The sequence below is a fragment of the Papaver somniferum genome, chromosome 6 (genome assembly GCF_003573695.1).
Source record: "Papaver somniferum cultivar HN1 chromosome 6, ASM357369v1, whole genome shotgun sequence".
Classification (NCBI taxonomy): domain Eukaryota; kingdom Viridiplantae; phylum Streptophyta; class Magnoliopsida; order Ranunculales; family Papaveraceae; genus Papaver; species Papaver somniferum.
In genome coordinates, this window is record NC_039363.1 from 45,696,847 (window position 1) to 45,712,122 (window position 15,276).

The following is a 15,276-nucleotide window of genomic DNA, read 5'->3' on the forward strand; positions in this document are numbered from 1 at the left end:
AGCGTCAAACTCTCCCAAATATCTCTCACAAATCTTTGAAACTTGAACAGAAAGTACGTGTCCTGTTTGAACTTTGATTACTTCTCCCGGCCATTCCAGCCCAATTGGTTGGGTCCAATTGATTGTATCAGGCCTGATTAGTCATGCAGAGTCCATACGTACCAAATACAGCAATTGAATCTCCTAAAATCACGTCCAAAATTCGATCTTCAAATCTGCCAGACGCTGCATGCATTTTCCCGCCATTTTTTTAATTCAAAACGTGAAGAAGGTGGGTGCCCTTATCCTGTGCTGTTCTCCCTTTAGCAGCTGCCTGGAAATAGGTCACCCCTTAGTAATTAGGTTACCCCTTATCCAAAATCAAGGGTCCGTATAGCAAGTGTCCTCTGAGGCATTTTCCGCACTTTTTTCGGGGTTCCTCCGGGGTATTTCTGGGATACTTCCGGTACACTTCTGAGGCGCTTCCGGTACGTTATCAACGGAGGTCCAGATACCACATTTTTAGCCAAATTCGCCGCAAGAGATTATTTTCCAAAAACACCTACAAATACATAAAATAACCAAATAAGTACAATATCTAACAATATATACAAATGAGCTATATTAGACACATAAATGCGTCTATCAAATACCCCCAAACTTATTATTTGCTAGTCCTCGAGCAAATCAAAACTACAAAATAAATCCTAACTCACTGTCGCAGGCATCGTCGATTGCATTTAGCGTATGCAATAAGCCTTTAAACCCCTAGGTGGCCCTAGTGGCCGAGTTATAGTCTCGGGTGGGTTACCAGAGGTGTACCCACAAAACCTGTACTCCAGACCTTAGCTATCTACGCAGAACCTTGGAAGGCACTAAAGAATCTCCTTGGTTGACATACTTATTGACTACAGGAAGAAGTACCCTGATGCGAAATTCCAATTGCTGTACACGAGTTTGCACTCAAGCATACTAAAATTCATATAAAGTGACAGAGCTCTACTCAGATAGTTGCACTATGGACATCATATTCGGAGTCAAAACTAATCACATGGATAGATCAAGAAGATGGATATAGAAAACATAGATGGTTTTGATGTTTACTAAGTGAACGGCGTTTCCCATATCTGTCTGAAGGCCTCCGCCAAAATGAACCTATCCTAATGGATTGAGATACTAGTCTGACTAATATCAACACACTGGCATATACAAGGGTACCAGTGGTCGATAACCTAACTCTAGGTCAACACAACTGGCATATACAAGGGTACCAGTGGTCGACTTTATTGAATTTATTCCTTTTGGTCAAATGGTCTGGTCTCAATTTTTTTTTTTTTTTTTTTTTTTTTTTTTTTTTTTTCTTTTTGGTAACTACCATTTTTTTTTCATCCTTTTTTTTTCATCTCTTTTTCTTTTTCAACTCTTTTTTTTTTTTTTTTCATGGTATCTCAATCACTCTAATTCACCCTAGCATTGGTAACAACTTGAATCGTGGGCCCCACCTATCACTTAGAGAAACATAGTTTAAAAACAAAAAAAAAAAATAGAAGTGAAAAGGACTCAACGAGATATGGTGAAACTATCATGTTATTTCTAACACCTGAGCTCTGTGCTTTTATGAATAGACTCTTTAGATGTTTCCATCTAATCAGATTGGTTCCTCAAACTCCTACAATCAAAATGCTTCCATCCACTTAGATTAGTTAGTGCAATCCTCAATAGGCATAAATTTCTAGGCTCTGGAGTTTATTTATTGCAAAAAGGTGACAAAAAGTGTTTCTTCCCCACCCCCAAACTTAAATCTTACATTGTCCTCAATGTTCTAAAGATGAAATTAAAAGCATGAACAAGGAGAAACTATTACCACTGGAGGAAAAAAATAAGGAAGGATATTACCGTATCACATGAACGCGGGAGCCTCCCAGTAAATGCTAAATTTATAGTCATTAGCTAGACATCAAATACCTCAAAAAGAATTTTCACCTTCCAAAGTCGTATACCAATAGTCGAAACAATTGTGGGTCCATAAGACCAAATAGAACTGCCACTAATAGGAGACAAATGGTCAAGATCAGAAAAATGAGCAGAAAGAGCACAACCTGATCTAAAGTTTCTCGCAAGACAACTGGATTTATCTGGAGTGCCCACTTGGGCTTCGTATGAGTGTCTCGGCAAACAGCTTCATCCGAAAAACAGGTCTCTAATATATGGATTTTTTCCTGGACATTATCAGGAGGATCGGGTTGTGGAGTCTGAATAGACTCATGGAATACCTCACTAGGCTCGAGTCCCAAGTTAGGGACTTCTAATGGGGATAATTGACGATCACAAGAATCATTACTAGCCCCAAACTTAGGGTTTTCACTACTCTCACACAAACCTCTCATTATTGCTTGAATTTCCGGATCTTCCCAGTCCTTAAAATACTCAAGAGATTCTTCTAGTTCTCTACCCCCAAACTTAGAATTTTGGGTGCCTCTACAATGACTAGTCACAATGTTCCTAATTTCTAGACCATCGGGTTCTTGAAAAAGGTCAATTGCTTTCTCTAAGTCATAATCAGGTGGTTCATCCTCAGCTTGCTTCATATCTTCTATGGTCCACTCTAAGGCTTCCTTATTTTCTTGAAGCACGGTCTCTGGCCTACTTTCCTGATCACTATCCAAATCGGAAGCTATAATCACAGGGAAAGACTCGGGTGGGCCTAAAAATGTATAATTAGACTCCAACTCATGAGGCTCTTTTAAATAAGGTATTAAGATAGACTCAGAAGCTAGTAATGGTTCGAACCTATTTTTCTATATATCAATATCTAACATAGGAACAGAATCCAACAGAGCATTAACTTGTTCAATGTTACTATTATCGTCGAAATCCAGGCTAAAATGGGATAAACAACTCTCCAATGTATTTTCCGATACGATGTTTGGTAATGACTCCTGAACTAAGGTTCCTATCATGTTCACCTCTTCAATACATGTGCTATCTAACTCAGAATGTAGCTTGTTTACATTAAAAATATTCAGCTCAATAGTCATATTACCAAAAGAAAGATTCATGATACCATTTCGACAGTTTATGATCGCATTAGACGTAGCTAAGAATGGGCGACCTAAAATCACAGGTATTTGGTTCTCTGGGTCGGGGACAGGTTGGGTATCTAGGACCACGAAATCCACTGGATAAATAAACTTGTCGACCTCAATAAGAACATCCTCGATCACACCACGAGGGATTTTAACGGACCTATCAGCTAACTGGAGTGTTATCTGGGTAGGTTTCATCTCACCAAGTCCTAGCTTGAGGTCACATGGTATGGCAGTAAGTTCACACTGGCTCCTAAGTCAAGCAACGCTTTCTCAACACGATACTTACCTATTGTACAAGAAATGGTAGGGGACCCTGGGTCTTTATACTTAGGAGTAGTGGTATTCTGAATAATAGAACTCACATGACTAGCTATGAAGGCTTTCTTATGGACACTGAGCTTACGCTTTCGCGTACACAAGTCCTTAAGGAACTTGGCATAAGAGGGAATCTGTCTAATTGCATCTAATAATGGAAGGTTGATATTAACCTGCTTAAAAACCTCCAATATATCATTAAAGTTGGACTCCCTCTTAGTCGGAACTAGAAGCTGTGGGAATGGGGCTCTGGGAACAAAGCCGGGCTCAACAGGACCCTCATTGGTCTCCTTGGAGACTCTATCAGTCTCCTCATTTTCTGGCTCAGCAGGGTGAACTACAGCATGTTTACTATCAGGCATGGCAACCTTGTTGTCAACTTTCTTTCCACTCCTAAGGGTTGTGACAACATTCACATGATTGTACGATTTCTCTCCTTTTGGGTTGGGATCAGTACGACTAGGGAACCTTCCATCTTCTCTCTCACTTATGAACTTAGCTATTTGTCCTACTTGAAGTTCTAATTTGGCAAGACTCTGGGAATTATTCTTCAATTCTTGCCTAGTTTCTTGTTGAAAGCTCATGTGGTTCTTTGTTAGCATTTCATGGTTATTTGCTAACATAGTGAGAGTATCCTCTAAGGTAGAGATCTTTTTCTCGGAAGTGTTCTGAAACTGGGTTTGACCTGAAGAGTTCTTAAAACCAAAACCTGGGGGAGGCTGAGAGTTGCTAGACTGGCCTTGACTCTGGCCCTTAGACCAAGAGAAATTAGGATGGTTTCTCCAACCAGGGTTGTAGGTTTCTGAGTATGGGTCAAACTTCTGACTGTTCTCAAACCTAGAGTTGTTATAGACAACATGGGCTTGTTCTTCACTAACTTGACCTTCCCAAAATGAATTATCGGGCTCTATTCCACAACTAGAGACTTGAGAGGCTCTATTAGGTTCAACAAGGGACCTATTTTTAGACTGACCCATTTCTAAAGCTTCTAACCTTCTGGATAAAGCAGCAAACTTAACATTTGACGCAAAACTCGTATCTACCATATTGGTGCTACTTCTATTGACCAAGAGTCTTTTAGGGGGTTCAACACAAGATTCCCACTGTTGGGATTTTTCAGCGATAGCTCCTAAGAAGGTAAAAGCATCATCAGCATTTTTACTAGTGAACTCACCAGCGCACATAGACTCAACCATGGCTTTGGTCGAATAGTCTAAACCATCATAAATAATCTGTACAAGTTTCATATTATCAAATCCATGGTGAGGACACTGAGATAGGAGATCATTGAATCGCTCTAAAAACCTATACAGAGACTCTCCCTCTTGTTGCACACTAGCACTAATTTTCTGCCTAACAGCTGCAGTTTTATGCTTAGGGTAGAATTTCATATAGAAGGCAGCGATAAGTTCCTGCCATGTTTCTATGGATTCATACGGTAGGTTATTAAGCCAGGTCTTGGCTTTATCTCTCAAGGAAAAGGGAAACATTTTAAGTTTCAAGACTTCATCAGTAAGGTCCTTTATCCTAATTGTCCCACAGATTTCCTCAAAGTCCCTAATATGAAAATAAGGGTTCTCATCATCTTTTCCTAAGAATATAGGGATCATTTGAAGAATACTAGGTTTTATCTCGAAATTAGCCGTAGTGGCTGGCAATTTAATGCATGAAGCTCGGTTGGTCCTAGTTGGGAACATGTAATCTTTCAAGGTTGCCATCGCTGGCACAACAGAAGTACTAGGGGTACTATCCTCACAAAGAGACAGATTCTCAAAACAGAAGTTTCCAAAAACAGGGCTCTCAAAAGAAGAATCTTCGAGCTCCCTGCTTAAATCAGAAGAACTACTAGGTTTTTCGCTAATCAATCGACCTAGAGTATCTCTTTTCCAAGCCCTAACAAAATCAGGCAAACACTAAAAAGAATTCAAAAAGAAATAAAAATCCTAACAGGAAGGTTCTAGCAAACACACAGCAGGCTGACTCGACTTTACCACAGCAAACCTAAAGATTTCTAGCAAACAACAAGCATGATGGCTCCACTTAGATTGTTTCTAGACCAGCTTCTAATCCTTCGAAAGGGAATTCGTTACAATTTAAGCAAACCCCTCTGGAATCAATTCGAGTTAAAGCAAGTTGAATCGAGGCGAGGGAAGCTCAGTGGAGCTTTGATACCCAAAACCTCACCGATCCAATGCGGCGCAGTCACGCATTCAACTCGCAGTAACCGTCAAGAACTTCAAGGTGTGCTTAAAAGAGTAACCAATATTTTTCGAATGATTGTCCTGTTAAGCTCGATACCCTATAGGTCTCTTTCTAGTCCAAATTTTAGGCTTAGGTTCGCTTTAGGTTTCGTTTTCCTAAGACGGGAAAGAAGGGAGCGGTGATGAAATCCGAACCCCTATCTTATATGGTCCAGTCCTTGCCCTTTACTAGGAATTTAAAAACAGTCCATATTCAAGTCCTCAGCATATATTCACCTTAAGGAGTCCAGTAACCCGCTTGCAGGAGATTCGCGGGTGTTTAGAATTTTACCTCCCGTACCAGACGGGCGAAGAACCGCTGAAGTCGACTCGGGCCACGACTCCTATGTCGTGTGCGAACCCGAGGGGCCGAGACGATATTGTAATCGTCGTCCTTCCCTGCAAACAGTTTATATTTAAGGGTACCCTTCCGTAGGGTTTAAAAATAAAAATAAAAATGTCCCAAAATTAATGTCCAAAGTCCATAAAAAAAACAAAAGAAAAGAAAGTCTAAAAAAAAAAATTACAAAAATAAAAATGTCTCTCTTTTTTTTTCTCTCTTTTTAACAAAATAAAGAAAATCTTCTTCTTTTCGCTCCTTTAGCTTTGGTTTTCACTCCCAAACTTTAAGTAAATCACCACAAGCTTTGGCAAATTTATCTCTCGCTCCAACTTCAAAAATCTGCAAGAAAACAAAAAAAACCAAAAACGTAAAGAAGAACAAGAATAATAAAAATCTAAAAAAAAAAAAATCTAAAAAAAATGCTAACTAAACACAGGTCCGCGTCGGCGGCGCCAAAAATTTGATGGTTTATCAAATAGTGATTGTAGTAGTAGTGGTAAAAAGGGGTCTTTTCAGACTTGTGAAGAAAACAATTTTTTTTAGATTTAAATTAAACACACAAATAAATAAAATAGTTCAAACCTTTAGAGAAAAACACCAAGACTTGGATTCCACCATTGACCCATTATTTGATAAATTCTAATAATTAATATTCATGCAATTTTTCTTTTAGAGTGATTCTAATATTATGCCTTTTGTAGATTTTTGAAGTAATAAATGTAAACACCAAGCATGAAACATCAAGAGTCTTAAACTAAGCATGCTCCATCAAAATGAATCACAAGTATTCAATAAAAATCAATTTTTCAATTAAAATTCCATGCAAATAATCATGTAATAATATTGCAAATAAATAATAAAGTTAGAATTATACCATAAATAAGGACCAATGGCTTCCTCCGTCGCCTTGGCTAATGGGTTTAGCTCCTCATCCCAAAAACACACTCACAAGATAAATTCATGGCTAAAATAGGTGTTCTTATTGATGAATATAAGATGAAAAAGGAATTTGCAACGCTGTAGTGGTGTTACAGCGCCACTGTTACAAAAGAGTATGGTAATTTAAGACTGCTGTAAACGATAACTATATACTGCTGTGAAAAAACGACAGTGGTATGAAAATAAGTCTGCTGAAGAACGACTGACTCTGCGAGTCTTTTCTTCGTGTTCTTCAGAAGCTTTAATGGCAGCAGCAGCAGCAGCGTTGTCTCCTCTATAATTGCTTCTCCTAGGCTCTCATCGACTCTAAACTCTCTCCTCAAGGTTTCTAAACTTTTCTATGACTTGAACCAACTCTTATATAGTCTTTTAATCCCCAAAAATCTCTACTGAATCCGACTTTTTCTTTTCTTTTTTTTCTCGGCGCTGTTGAGAGAATAATCACCTCTTCAGTGTTTGTACGCGTCTGTTAGCTATAAAATAGGTACCAAACTCTTCTTAAGACGTGAACAAGACTAAATACATTAATTTCCAGCGTCAAACTCTCCCAAATATCTCTCACAAATCTTTGAAACTTGAACAGAAAGTACGTGTCCTGTTTGAACTTTGATTACTTCTCCCGGCCATTCCAGACCAATTGGTTGGGTCCAATTGATTGTATCAGGCCTGATTAGTCATGCAGAGTCCATACGTACCAAATACAGCAATTGAATCTCCTAAAATCACGTCCAAAATTCGATCTTCAAATCTGCCAGACGCTGCATGCATTTTCCCGCCATTTTTTTAATTCAAAACGTGAAGAAGGTGGGTGCCCTTATCCTGTGCTGTTCTCCCTTTAGCAGCTGCCTGGAAATAGGTCACCCCTTAGTAATTAGGTTACCCCTTATCCAAAATCAAGGGTCTGTATAGCAAGTGTCCTCTGAGGCATTTTCCGCACTTTTTTCGGGGTTCCTCCGGGGTATTTCTGGGATACTTCCGGTACACTTATGAGGCGCTTCCGGTACGTTATCAACGGAGGTCCAGATACCACATTTTTAGCCAAATTCGCCGCAAGAGATTATTTTCCAAAAACACCTACAAATACATAAAATAACCAAATAAGTACAATATCTAACAATATATACAAATGAGCTATATTAGACACATAAATGCGTCTATCAAATACCCCCAAACTTATTATTTGCTAGTCCTCGAGCAAATCAAAACTACAAAATAAAATCCTAACTCACTGTCGCAGGCATCGTCGATTGCATTTAGCGTATGCAATAAGCCTTTAAACCCCTAGGTGGCCCTAGTGGCCGAGTTATAGTCTCGGGTGGGTTTACCAGAGGTGTACCCACAAAACCTGTACTCCAGACCTTAGCTATCTACGCAGAACCTTGGAAGGCACTAAAGAATCTCCTTGGTTGACATACTTATCGAATACAGGAAGAAGTACCCTGATGCGAAATTCCAATTGCTGTACACGAGTTTGCACTCAAGCATACTAAAATTCATATAAAGTGACAGAGCTCTACTCAGATAGTTGCACTATGGACATCATATTCGGAGTCAAAACTAATCACATGGATAGATCAAGAAGATGGATATAGAAAACATAGATGGTTTTGATGTTTACTAAGTGAACGGCGTTTCCCATATCTGTCTGAAGGCCTCCGCCAAAATGAACCTATCCTAATGGATTGAGATACTAGTCTGACTAATATCAACACACTGGCATATACAAGGGTACCAGTGGTCGATAACCTAACTCTCATTAATGTTATGAAGGAAGACTGATCACACGTTCACCCACTACTCTCATTAATGTTAACCGTCCGTATTTCCTAACACTTTATCGTGATGGGCACGTTGCACGCCGCACACTGTAAACCGCCTGACCAATACCCCAGTGAGAATCCCCCATTTTGCGACATGTTTGATGTTTCGAGTAAGTGGGTCGAGTCGTGGGATCGTTGCTGAAAGAAGCACGTAATGCTTTTTGGTCAAATAATAAATTATTTGTAAAACCTATTGAAAAGGCGAGGGTACTAAAATATACCTCAAGCTAAAACTTTTTCTACCTATAAGTCATTTCTCCGAAAGTGATTGTCTATGGACTGAGTCGAGACAATACAACTAATCGGTTCGCACTTCATGTGATCGTCTATGGATACGAGATCGAGACAATACAACAACGAAGTATATTTACTTGATATTAAGGTCCGGACTTAACCAAATACAATAGGATTTCTTATCAAGTAAATAAGAATTAACGTTTGTGTAATTTACTTTAATTATAGTAAAACAATTATAATGCGGAAAATAAAAGTAAATGACACAAAAATATTTTGTTAACGAGGAAACCGCAAATGCAGAAAAACCCCGGGACCTAGTCCATAATTGAATACTCTCAGGATTAAGCCGCTACACACAATTACACTTAACTTCGTATAGTTGAGACCAAGTAACTAACCCTATAGTTCACCTAGTTCCGTCTGTATTCCCACGCCTCTAACTTATGAATAAGTCACGTACTTGGAACAATCTCTTTGGTTCGTATTCCAAACAGTAAAGGAACAAGAAATCTGTTTGGTATCAACTCTATTCAACCAAGTGATATGAGTCAGACAAAGGCTCTTCCGTTTATCTTAACATAAACTCCTTCGTCGGGTCTAGATCTATCTTATGTTCAATCACCCAAAGGTAATCTATTAAGATTAAGCCAACAACACCTTTAATTCGAAGAACCGTGTTGATGGCGATCTACTCAATTAATCAATCCAATCTACCACAAGGATAAACCGATTATTAATTGTATCCTCTTTTACCCAAACAAGTATTGTGCACACCAAAGATTATAAAACCCAAGTTAGATCTTCAATATCTTCTTTGTCTTCAAATCTTCTTAAATCTTCAATAAAAACCTGCACACAATCACTTGAATCTCTTGTGATCAATCACGCACGGAATGGAGTCTGTTAACAATGGATTATCAAAAGATCGTCTTTAGAACTAACAACAGTATAAAGATCCATGTCGAAACTCTGAACTAGTTTGAGTGAATCTTATATTAGAAGATAAGATTCTCAAGAATAAAAAAACTAGGTGCAATCAGATTTCAACCACTGTTAGTCAATCAAATCAATCGAAAACAAAGATAAACCGCAATTATCCAGTTTCCCACCAACGGGTCGCGCTAGAGCTTCTCAATCCCAAAGAAGACTTTAAAACGAGCGGCCGTAAGAGAGTTCACCTAATTAGATTACTCTCCTCTCCGATAGGCGGCTACACCAGTGACAAATAAAAAAGAGGAAGTCTGTTGTTACGAAGGATTAGTTTGCTAGATAGGCAAACTTAGTGTATTTATAGACAAGGAAGTTTGGACACCAAGGAATTTCCAAAACCGAAAATATTCTCAAGATATTCATTAAAGCACAAATTCGGTTTCCATAATTCCTGGAAATGTTCTGTCCAAAAATAACAATCGAAATCTCTCGGAAAATCTAATTAGTAAATGCACATTACTAATTCTATAATTTCCCTACAAAGTGAAATTAATAACCTTAATTAAAGATTCTTAACTTACTTATGTTTCGATCCTGGGATTCTCTTCCCTTAGCCGTTAAGGAATATCTTTGAAAAATTATAGAAATAAACATTCACAGCACGTTTTCAAAGTTTGTCGACATCTTTACTTTGTAAGTTCTCTTTCACACTTACAACCTTGAAACCGATATGCCACACTTCCAAAAAAGTTTAGAATTGGTTCATCTGACTTTCAAGAACTATGTGATTTATCAAACCAACATTCAATCACAATCATGGGTTTACGGTTCTACCAAAACAAGTTTCAGTTCTACCTCCATGTGAGTACTACGCATAGTCACACTAGCTTCCCAAGGATTCGGTTGACTAGGTACTAAGATCCGTTCCCTACATATATATGGTATCTAACTTATATGTGTTGCACATGTCCATAGGATCGGTTCCTCTTTCTGCTATAAACCTTGCTGCACCTCATACAAGGATCGGTTCTCCTTGATGTACTTCACCCCTTACAAGGATCGGTTCCCTTTCCCTTACTAGGATCGGTTCCCTTTCCCTTACTAAGATCGGTTCCCTTTCCCTTACAAGGATCGGTTCCCTTTACCTTACTAGGATCAGTTCCCTTTCCCCAAGGCAGACATAATCCGATCATACCACAGGTGATTACTTAAGATTGGTTTTACTAATGAAAGTTATACCAATACAAAAGTCAGGACTTTGTGAATAGTTATACCAAGAACACAGTAAGTTTTGAGAGGTTACACTCTATCACACATATTGGTTGTTCATAAGATATGCAATGAATAACAAAACCAATAACTCCTGGAAATTTCCTTTTCGGTCCACAAACAAGTTTATGAACTTACTTCCTTAGAACACATGTAAACATTGTTCCCTAAGATGAAATCCTCACCTCATACCCATACATAATCACAATAGCATTCAAATGATTATGGCGATGTCTTATCTACAAAGTTTAATGGTTAAGCAATATACCTCGTATTGTATTCCTTAATACTATGTCTATCTAGAGTTCATATATGCTTCACAGTTATATTTTCAATATGCACGACTTGAAAGATACGTTAGGAAATGAAACAGTTCAAGTCAAATATCACTAACCTTAAGTGGAAGGATGATTGTTGTCGTTGTAGCTCCTTGCTTCTTCACATCTTTAAGACTTCGCAATACTTGTAATGTCTCATATCCTAATGCTTTCAAGCTAACCTATATGAAGTTCAACTCTAGTACATAATCAAGCGACTCTTAACATGAGTTTTGATTCACTAAAATATGACAACCGAACTTGACATACTAACCCTTGGTGGGTTCAACCGAGCAATGCTCTAACACCTATATTTATAAAGCATTGCTTATAATCGATGTATGTGAAGCATTGCTTTCGAATGAGAAGCTGAAAATAATCAATGTGCTAGAAGCATCGTTGTTTTTTGAGATCGATCGAATCAGTCACGAATCAAGCGTCTTAAAAGCAGCTCGGCCGACCCTCTTTGGGTGTTCGTTTGAGAACCCTATGGGCGAGCTATCACTTGGTCGATCGCTCCCTGTGGGGAAGAGATGGCAGGTGATCACTGATAGACGCATTTATGTGTCTATTTTGTTCTCAATTTTCAGTATTGTTAGACTCGATCAAATACTTATTGTGTTATTTTGTGTTCTTGTAGATGTTTTTAGAGAAATAAGCTCTTGCGGCGAAATGGGCTCGAAAAAGTAGTGTTTTACACCCCAGGATAAAGTACTAAAGGCACCCCAGAAATGCACTGGAGGAACCCCAAAAATTACTATTTCAGCCCGAATTTCTAAAGGGACCCCAGGAATGGATTAGGGTAGGTCATCCCCTACCTTTTGAATTTTGAAAACTGGCGGGAATTTTTTGTTCACAACTGCATGAGAATTGGGAGAAATATTTGGGTGATTTTCGTGAGTATCATGTTGTCATTATGTTGACATCCAACTGATAGGTCGAGAGGACGTGTTTTGGAAGGAAAACAAGGAACCAAATCTTCTCATAATGTTTGTTCTATAAAACAGGGAATAAAAAGTTACAGAATATTTTGTGATATTTGGAAGATACGTAAGCTTTAAAAGAAGATATTCTCTAGGGATTCATGTATACTATTGTTTAGGAAATATATTTACAACTGCAGAGACGTGTGAGAAGAGAAGAAAGAAAAGAATGGAAATAAAATCTCGTCCACATGCAGCGAAGTAAACAAATAATATATGGAGTTATTACAAGGATTTTTCTGGAGCTGTGGAGTATAAATAGAGTTCTGGTGTATCCTATAAGGGTGTCGAGAGTTTGGGGTCGATTGGGAGACCACAGGGAGGTTGCAGATGCGAAGAGAAGAACTGCAGGAAAGTTTCCTGCTGCTGTTGAAGAAGAAGGAGAAGACGAAGAACAGACGTCCCAGGACCGTCGTTCTTCAACAGTGTCAACAGCAGCAGCTAAGTATCGTTGTTTTACAGCAGTACACTTCTATCGTTGATTTCTGGACGCCTTTTGTGGTCGTAGATTCACTGTTTTATACTTTTTCACTCTTTTAATCAAATTTTGAGCATCAATTATGTATTTTGAGAACATGATTAATATGACGAGTTAAACCCCAAGCACTGGGACGACGGAGGAGGCCGTGTTTCATCCATGTGGTAATTTAAATTAATTCTTTATTTACTTTTTGCACCAATTTTAATTGAATTAAGATTTTAATTAATTATTTGTGATTTTATTTGATGGAGCATGCTTAGTCTTAGGGATTCTTGATGCGCCATGCTCATAAAATACAAGTAATATTTTATAGAATCTACTTTGGCAAAGAATAGAGTTAATATTTGTTTTGTTTTGAATTATAATCGCCTAGAATTAAATTCTGAACCACTTGAAAATGAAAAATGGCCGAATCTTTAGTCCCAGTTTCTCGCACTAGTGTTAATATTTTTATTGTATATATTTATCTTTTTTATTAAGTTTAAAAAATTATCCTTCACAAGTCCGAGAGTTTGAACCTCATTACTACAACCCACGAAAAATCTTTAATCATTTTGGCGCCGCCGACGCGGATTTGTGCTTAGGTAGAATTTTTAGGTTTTTATTATTTTTTATTATTCCATTTGTTTTTTTTACGTCTCTTTGGTTGTGTCTTTGTATTACAGGTTTGAAGTTGGATACTAAAGACCTTGGAATCAAAGCTTAAAGCTAAAAGAGAAGGAAAAAAGACAAAGCAAAAAAATAAAGAAAAAAGAGAGAAAAAAAAAAAGAGAGAAATATTTTTTTATTTTATTTTTTTAGAGACTTTCCAATTTTTTTTTTTTGTATTTCTTTTCATTGGACTGGACTTTGGACAATTTATTTTGATTTTAAACCCTACGGAAGGGTTATATATAAATTTTTTTTTTTTAAATATAAACTGGTTGCAGGGAAGGACGACGATTACAATATCGTCTCGGCCCCTCGGGTTCGTACATGACATAAGAGTCGTGTCCCGAGTCGACTTCAACGGTTCATCCCCCGTCTGGTACGGGAGGTAAGTCCATCGAAACACTCGGGAATCTCCTGTAAGCGAGTTACTGTATTCCTTAAGGTGATTCATTGATTGAGGACGAATTTGGACTGTTTTTAAATTCCTAGTAAAGGGCAAGGCCTGGCCAATACAAGATAAGGGTTCGGATTTCATCACCGCTCCCTTCTTGCCCGCTTTAGGAAAACGAATCCAAACGCGAACCTAAGCTTAAAATTTTGACTAGATTGAGACCTATAGGGTAACGAGCTTAGTAGGAAAGTCGTTCAAAAAATATTGGTTACTCTTTTAGCATACTTCGAAGTTCATGATGGTTTCTGTGAGTTTAATGCGTGATTGCGCCGCCTTGTGATAACGGTGAAGCCTTGGGTATCAAAGCTCCACTGAGCTTCCCTCGCCTCAATTCAACTTACTTTGACTCGGATTGATTCCAGAGGGGTTTGCTTAAATTGTAACGAAATCCCTTTCGAAGGATTAGAAGCTGGTCTATAAACAATCTAAGTGGAGCCATCATGCTTGTTGTTTGCTAGATTTTATAGGTTTGATTTGGTCGAGTCAGCCTTGTTTGTGATTGTGTAGAATTCCCTTGCAATTAAGAATGTCGAACTGGTATGATAAAAGCCAATACAATGATTATCGACCTGAATTTGAATATGGACATCATCCTTTCTATGACCATTTGGGAATAGTGGTTGGGAACGCCATCATTTGGAAGGATATGGGTCATACCCTGGTGAGCCCAATTACTATCCACACATGCATCAGTCTTACGAGCAAGAAGATTATAGTACTAGTTCTTCGTCTCTAGAGGATACAATCAAACTATTGAAAAGTAGTCCTTTTTATGATCCCTCTGTTCCTATTCCTCCTTTAGAAGAGTCCCTCAGGGAGTTAGCTGAGTCGACGCGTAAGTTAGCTGAGATGAATAGTGTAATTCTAGACGAAAGAACTACAATAATGAGTTAACTTTCTACAGAGGAATCCCTCAAGCTGATGGCTGAGACGAACGAAAGACTTTCTCTAAATAATCTTACTTTCCAATATAGTGTTTCCAATAATACCCTTAAAAATGAGGATAGTTATTTGCATAATCAAGATGACGAGGTTAGAATTGGTAACACTACTTGTTTTGATGAGGTTCGATCTTTTTCATGTTATTATGATGAGGATAGTGTTGATGGAGAATCATACTTATGTAGGAATAGTGATCAGGAAATGGTTACTCCAATTGAGCTTTACAATGATAATATTATTTCTAGTTCAAATCCAAATAATTTTAATAATTATTCACCTATTCAAAAGGA